Source organism: Piliocolobus tephrosceles, chromosome 5 (genome assembly GCF_002776525.5).
Source record: "Piliocolobus tephrosceles isolate RC106 chromosome 5, ASM277652v3, whole genome shotgun sequence".
NCBI lineage: Eukaryota > Metazoa > Chordata > Mammalia > Primates > Cercopithecidae > Piliocolobus > Piliocolobus tephrosceles.
Window position 1 is genome coordinate 17,490,090 of NC_045438.1, and position 8,127 is coordinate 17,498,216.

The window sequence follows — 8,127 nt, forward strand, 5'->3', positions numbered from 1 at the left end:
AGTCTCCACGTGAGCTCAGAAGTGGTCATGTCTTCCTCAAGTTCTCCCTGGTGCTCTCCAGGACGTCTGAGGACTGGAAGATGGGTTATAGTCCTCGTGTATCAACCTCTGCAAAGGGACACCTAACGTGTTGCTAGTGAGGTGGCATGCAGTGATCTCATGCCAGTTTTGGAATTATAATGAAGACTTTACATATTCTCAGGCTCTATGTGCTTGAGTTTTACGATTTGAAGTAATTATTTTCAAATCATAAGTCTGAGTGTGTGTTTCAAACAATTCATTGTCAGTTAAGGAATCTTTTAATATTTCCTGTTCTTGTCCAAAAGAGTCATACTTGCCTAAAAAGTGTTTAAATATTTTCTTGTTTTAGTCTAGAACTGCCTTTATCTCACAGTTTATGAACATTCTCAAATGCTGCTTCTAGAGACTCAAGTCTAGATCTCAAAGCATCTGTTATCTTTTTTTTTTTTTTCGTTTGTTTCAGAGACAGGGTCTTGCTCTGTAGCTTAGGCAAGAGTGCAGTGGTATAATAATGGCTCCTGTACCCAGGAGTTCAAGCGACTCTCCCACTTCAGCCTCCAAGTAGCTGAAACCACAGGCACACCACCAAGCCTGCCTACGTGTGTGTATGTGTGTGTGTGTAGACAGGTTCTTGTTATCTTGCCCAGGCTGGCCTCAAACCAGGGCCTCAAGTGATCCTCCTGCCTCGGCCTCCCAAAGTGCTAGGATCACAGGCAAGAGCCACAGTGCACGGCCTCTGTTTCTTTTTTACGTTTTCATTTTCCCAACACATTTTGAATGTTTCACTGCTCTGAAATGGTCTGTCAAATTAGCTACCTTAGTTTTCAAATACGTGTTCTTGTTTTCAATGGTTGTACATAAGTAACTACCCACTTTAATCAGAACACTATCCAACTGACTGTCTGAGTACAGGAATCTAGTTGGTTTTCTTCCAGTCTTCAACTGCAGGAAACTTATTTGCTTCCAGGTTTTGTTTCAAACTATTTCTAACTCCAAGTAATCTCGTCCATTTGCTTAGGGTGAGCCCACATTCCCCACATCCCCCATCTCAGACACCACCATCGGGTCTCCCAAGATGTCCCAAGGAAATCAATAACAATTGATTATTATTAATTCTCTGACACTCTTATCCATGCTTGGAAACACTCACTGACTACTGAATACAGTGGAGGTTCACATTGTAATTTTGTTTTCTAGTAAATCTGTCTTTACTAGTAATAGTATTTACAGAAGAAAAAGTAGAACTCATTCTATTTTTATCTTGGAATGCATGATACCTCCAGGTAAAGTGGGTTTTTTGTTCTTAATGTGTACGTTTCAAGCTGTTAATTTTGAAAACATTTCAAACTTACACATGCAGGTATAATAAAATGAACTCACATACCTCCTTCAGCTAGATATATCAATCGTGAATATTTTGTCACATTGTCTCATAAAACATGTTTCACGTCTCTCTTTCTCTCTTTACATATATGTGTAGATACATGCATATGCATTTAATTATGTTAGGATTTCATCATTTGAGGGTAATTTACAGATATATTGACCCACCCCTAAATAACTTCCTCATATATCTCCCAATAAAAAGGTTGTTCTCTTATATAACTTAAGTAAAATGACTAAATTCAGGAAGTTGACTGTTGCTATAATACTATTATCTAATTTACAGACTAATTCAAATGTCACCAATTGCCCCAATACATGGTAAACAAATAATGCTTTAGGGGTATGTTGAGGTCCTGTCAACTGAGATGAAGAGATGTTAACTTGCTTTTGAAAATGAGTTTATATCATTAAAAATTTCTAAATTCCAAGTTCTATGGTGAGAAAGAGACTCAGTCAATAACAGTTAATTTAAGTATTCAAAAGCTATTGGCAGGATGACTTTGGCAACATTTAGACTAAAATTGAAATGATGCAGAGAAAATTAACATGGCCCCTGCACAAGGATGGCACAGAAATTCATGAATTGTTTAATTTTTTTTTTTCTGAAAGGAAAAAAGCAATCTGGACTGAACTGAATTCCTCTAGAATTCATATATTGAAACTCCAACCCCCGATGAGACTATATTTCTTGATAGGGCCTGTAAACCGGTTGTCAGGTAAAATGGGGTCATGAGGGTGGAGCCCTAATCCAGGAGGACTGTCATTCTTATAAGAAAAAGAAGAGATACCAGGGACACACTTGCGTAGAGAAAAAGCTATGTGATGACACAGCAAGAAGGCAGCCATCTGTGCCCTGAGAAGAGAGACTCGTAAGAAATGCTCCTGTTGGCACCTTAATCTTGGACTTCCGACCCGCAGAACTGTGCGAAAATCCATTTCTGTTGTTTAAGCTGCCAGCCTGTGGTATGTTGTTATGGCAGTCTTAGGCTGACACATTGGGTGAAAATAGAGGTAAAAGCAATAGACTCACCTTCTCAAGAGTTTCTTAAATCATATTTGATGGCTGAAGCAAACCTAACACCGTATGATGCAGTGCTCAATGTGAAATACTTAGGAACATTTTATTTAAAAAGTAGAAAGTGTCAAGGGGCCTGAATGGAAGTAAATATTCAATACTTCACTCAAAGTGGTACAATTTTTATATGACGAGGCTGTGATAAGTTACATCTATACATATGTGTGTGTATATATATATATATAGGCACACAAGGACAATACAAGGTGATGTGATTTTTAAATACATGAATAAAGTAGAATGGAATTCTAGAAAATGCTGAGGTAATCTACAGGAAGGAATGGAAAAGGAAATGAGAAACAGAAAATAAGTAATACAGTGACAGACTTAAACCCTAAGTATCAATTCTAAACTAAATCCATCAATTCAGTGACAGAGATCGGCAAAAATAGATAGAAATACATTACCCAACTATGTGCCATCTACACATGTTGGTGGCTCATGCCTGTAATCCCAGCACTTTGGGAACCAAGGCAAGCAGATCACTTGAGGTCAGGAGTTCGAGACCAGCCTGGCCAACATGGTGAAACCCCATCTCTACCAAAAACACAAAAATCAGCCAGGCATGGAGGTATGCGCCTGTAGTCCCAGCTACTCGGGAGACTGAGGCACGAATCTGGGAGACAGAGGTTGCAGTGAGCTGAGATAATGCCACTGCACTCCAGCCTGGGTGGCAGAGTGAGACTCCGTCTCAGAAAAAAAAAAAAAAAGAAAGAAAGAAAGAAATAACTGAAAGGAAAAATAGACAAACTCTCAATTATAATTGGAGACTTCATCACTTCTCTCTCAGCAACTGATAGAACTATTAAACAGAAAATTGGCAAGGATAAAGAACGGAACAATACCATCAGTCAGCATGATTTGTAGAGCATTCCACCCCGAGATAACAGAATACACATTCTTTTCAAACATCCATGAATGTTTACCAAGATAGACCATATCCTAGATGATTTTTAAAATTCAATAAATTTGAAAGAATTGAAATTATACGAAATATGTTTTCTGGTCATCAGAGAATCATACTATAAACCAATACAAAAAGACAAAGGAAAATCTTTAAATATGTGAAAAGTAACCAACACACTCCTAAATAATTAAACATCAAAAAGTAAATCTCAGAAGAAATCTGAAAATATATTGAAATGAATGATAATGAAAACAAAATGTGTCGGCCGGGCGCGGTGGCTCAAGCCTGTAATCCCAGCACTTTGGGAGGCCGAGACGGGTGGATCACAAGGTCAGGAGATTGAGACCATCCTGGCTAACCCGGTGAAACCCCGTCTCTACTAAAAAATCCAAAAAACTAGCCGGGCGAGGTGGCGGGCGCCTGTAGTCCCAGCTACTCGGGAGGCTGAGGCAGGAGAATGGCGTGAACCCAAAAGGCGGAGCTTGCAGTGAGCTGAGATCCAGCCACTGCACTGCAGTTTGGGGGACAGAGCGAGACTTCGTCTCAAAAAAAAAAAAGAAAAGAAAACAAAATGTGTCAAAATTTGTGAGATGCAGCTAAAGCAGTGTTAAGAGGAAAATTTATGACATATATATATAAAAATGTCATATATATGTATATATATGAAAAGAGGAAAAGTCTGAAATCATTTATCTAAGTTTCTACCTCACAAAACTAGAAAAAGAAGAGCAAACTAAACACAAAGCAAGCAGAAGGAAAGAAATAATGATGATAGATTAACTCAATGAAATTGAAAACAGGAAAGGAATAGAAAAAAATTAGTGAAACAAAAAGCAGTTCTTTAAAAAATATCTCAAAATATCTGTAAGTCTCTAGCAAGACTTACAAAAATAAACAAAAAAAATAAATCACCACAAAAAAAATCACTAATAAAACAGGGAATATCAGTACAGATAAATCCTTCAATCATTAAAATAATCTTAAAGAATAATATTAACAAAAGATAGTTAGACCTTATAAATGAATTTGGTAAAGCTGCAGAATACAAAATCAACAAAAATCAATTGTGCTTCTATATGCAAAGAATGAACTATCTGAAAAAGAAATTAGGAAAGCAATTCCATTTACAACAGCAACAAAAAGAATTAAGTAGGAATACACTTAACCAAAGACATGAAAAACTTGACACTGAAAATTATAAAACAATGATGAAGAAAATTAAAGAAGATATAGATAAATGGAAAGACATCCTGTGTTCATGGGTTGAAAATTGAAAAAAATTAACATTGTCAAAATGTTCATACTACCCAAAGAGATCTAAGATTCAATGCAATTCCTATTAAAACTCCAATGGCATTTTTTAATAGATATAGAAGAACAAACGTAAAATGTGTAAGGAACCACAAAAGACTCTAAGGAGGTAAATGTATCTTGAGCAAGTAAAATAAAGCTGGAGGCATTACACTACCTGACTTCAAAATATATAACACAGCTATAGTAATCAAAACAGCATGGCACTGACATAAAAACAGATACGTAGACCAATGGAACAAAATAGAGAGCCCAGAAACAAATCTATGCATCTGTGGGTCAATTGATATTTAACAAGAGTGCCAAAAACACACAATGGGGAAATAATAGTCTCTTCAATAAATACTGTTGGGAAAACTGGATATCCATATGCGGAATAATGAAAGTGGACTTTTTCTCATACCATATGCAAAAATCAACTCAAAATAGATTAAAGACTTAAACATAAGTCCTGAAACCATAAAACTACTAAAAGAAAACGTAAGGGAAAAGATTCTTGACATTGGTCTGAGCAATTGTTTTGTGGATATGACATCAAAAGCACAGGCAATAAAAGCAAAAATAAGCTTTTTTTTTTTTAACTGTGTAAAACAAAAAGCTTCTGCACAACAAAGGAAACAATCCACAGAACAAAAAACAACTTACAGAGTGGGAGAAAATATTTGCAAACCATATATCTAATAAGGGGATAATATCCAAAATATATAAGAAACTCAAACAACCCAATAGCAAATAAATGAACAAGCAAAACAAATAACCCAAGTAAACAATGGGATAAGGCACTGAATAGATATTTCTCAAAAGGCAACATACAAATGGCCAACAGGTATATGAAAGTGTGTTCAACATCACTAATTTTCAGGGAAATGCACATCAAAATCACAAAAAGATATCACCTTACACCTCACAAAAGATAATGTGTTGGTAAGGATGTGGAAAAGAAGGGAACCATTATGCACAGTTTGTAATGTAAATTGGTATGGCCACTATGAAAAACAGTGTGAAGTTCCTTAAAAAATTATAAATAAGGCCAGGCGCGGTGGCTTACACCTGTAATCTCAGCACTTTGGGAGGCCGAGATGGGCAGATCACCTGAGGTCAGGAGCTCGAGACCAGCCTGGCCAACATGGCGAAACCAAGTCTCTACTAAAAATACAAAAAAAAATTGGCTGGGCGCGGTGGCTCAAGCCTGTAATCCCAGCACTTTGGGAGGCCGAGACGGGCGGATCACGAGGTCAGGAGATCGAGACCATCCTGGCTAACACGGTGAAACCCTGTCTCTACTAAAAAATACAAAAAGCTAGCGGGGTGAGGTGGCGGGCGCCTGTAGTCCCAGCTACTCGGGAGACTGAGGCAGGAGAATGGCGTAAACCTGGGAGGCAGAGCTTGCAGTGAGCTGAGATCCGGCCACTGCACTCCAGCCTGGGCGACACAGTGAGACTCCGTCTCAAAAAAAAAAAAAAAAATTATCCAGACCTGGTGGTGGGCACCTGTAATCCCAGCTACTCAGGAGGCTGAGGCAGGAGAATCACTTGAACCCTGGAGGCTGAGGTTGCAGTGAGCTGAGACTGTGCCACTGCACTCCAGCCTGGGTGATTAGAGCCAAACTTCATCTCAAAAAAAAAAAAAATTATAAATAAGAACTAGTATATGATCCAGCAATTACATTATGAGGTATTTATCCAAAAGAAATGAAATAAGTGTCTCAAAGAGATATTGCACCGCCATGTTTATCACAGCATTATTCTCAATAGCCAAAATATGGAAAAAATCTTAAATCTTATCGTTTGTCCACTGATAAATGAATACATAAAGAAAACATGGGTATATTAATATACAGTGGAATATTATTCAGCTTTAAAGAGGGAGGAAATCTTGCCATTTGTGACAACATGTATGAAACTGGAGGGCATTATTCTAAGTAAAATAAGTCAGACACAGAAAAACAAATGCTACATCATCTCACATGTGCAATCTGAAAAACTGGAACTCATGAAAGCACAGAATAAGATGGTGGTTGACAGGGGCTGGAGGGGAAGGCTGGGGAAATGTTGGTCAAAGGGTACAAAGGTTCAGTTATACAGGATGAATACATTCTGAAGATCCAGTGTACAGGATGGTGACTACAGTTAACAATACTGTATTGTATACTTGAAATTTACTAAAAGAGTTGATCTTGGCCAGGTGCAGTGGCTCATGCCTGTAATCCCAGTACTTTGGGAGGCTGAGGCAGGTGGATCACCTGAAGTCAGGAGTTCAAGACTAGCTTGGAAAACCCATCTCTACTAAAAATTCCAAAAATTAGGTGGGTGTGGTGGCGGATGCCTGTAATCCCAGCTGCTCAGGAGGCTGAGGCAGGAGAATTGCTTGAACCCAGGAGGCGGAGGTTGCAGTGAGCTGAGATGGCACTATTGCACTCCAGCCTGGACAACAAGAGTGAAACTCTGTCTCAAACAAAAAAAAAAAAAAAAGAAAGAAAGAAAGAAAAAGAGCTGATCTTAAGTGTTCTCACCACATGCACTCACACACAAATCATAACTAAGGTGATAAATAAGTTAACTTAAATGTCATCATTTCACAATTATACATAAATCAAAACATGTTGTACACCTTAAAGATATGCAACTTTTACTTGTCAAGTGTACCTCATAAAGCCAGAAAAAACTAAAATGATAGTAAGGGAATACTACAACTTTTAAATCATAAATTTGACAACTTAGAAGTAGAAGAGGAGGAGGAGGAAGAGGAAGAAGAGGAAAGAAAGGCCGTAGAGACTGGAAAGGAAAATATGACTGTTTCCACTACAGATGAAATGATTGTCTATATAGAAGAACTCAAGCAACCTACATAAAAACCTTTCAGAACTAATAAAAGAGCTCAGTAAGATTGCCGAACACAAGATCAACACGTAAAAATATACTGCATTTCGGCCGGGCGCGGTGGCTCAAGCCTGTAATCCCAGCACTTTGGGAGGCCGAGATGGGCGGATCACAAGGTCAGGAGATCAAGACCATCCTGGCTAACACGGTGAAACCTCTTCTCTACTAAAAAACACAAAAAACTAGCCGGGCGAGGTGGCGGGCGCCTGTAGTCCCAGCTACTCAGGAGGCTGAGGTGGGAGAATGGCGTAAACCCGGGAGGCAGAGCTTGCAGTGAGCTGAGATCCGGCCACTGCACTCCAGCCCAGGCGATAGAGCGAAACTCCGTCTCAAAAAAAAAAAAAAAAAAAAAAAAAAATATATATATATATATACACACACTGCATTTCTATTCTAAAAATGGACAGGTAGAAATATAAACAAATCATTTACAATTGTTCCAAAGAAAATGAAACCTTATGTATAAATCTAGAAATACACATGCAGATTCTGTATGCTGAAAATTACCAAATGCTGATAAAAGAAATCAAAGAAGACCTAAATAGTTG

At 38.1% G+C, this 8,127-nt stretch overlaps 1 non-coding gene across 1 annotated transcript; it reads left to right on the top strand.

Moving 5' to 3' along the window:
• The first annotated feature begins 1,901 nt into the window (after positions 1 to 1,901).
• On the top strand, positions 1,902 to 2,005 carry LOC111550310. Its single transcript, XR_002734000.1, has one exon. It is a non-coding gene; the product is annotated as a U6 spliceosomal RNA (small nuclear RNA).
• Positions 2,006 to 8,127: the final 6,122 nt, after the last annotated feature.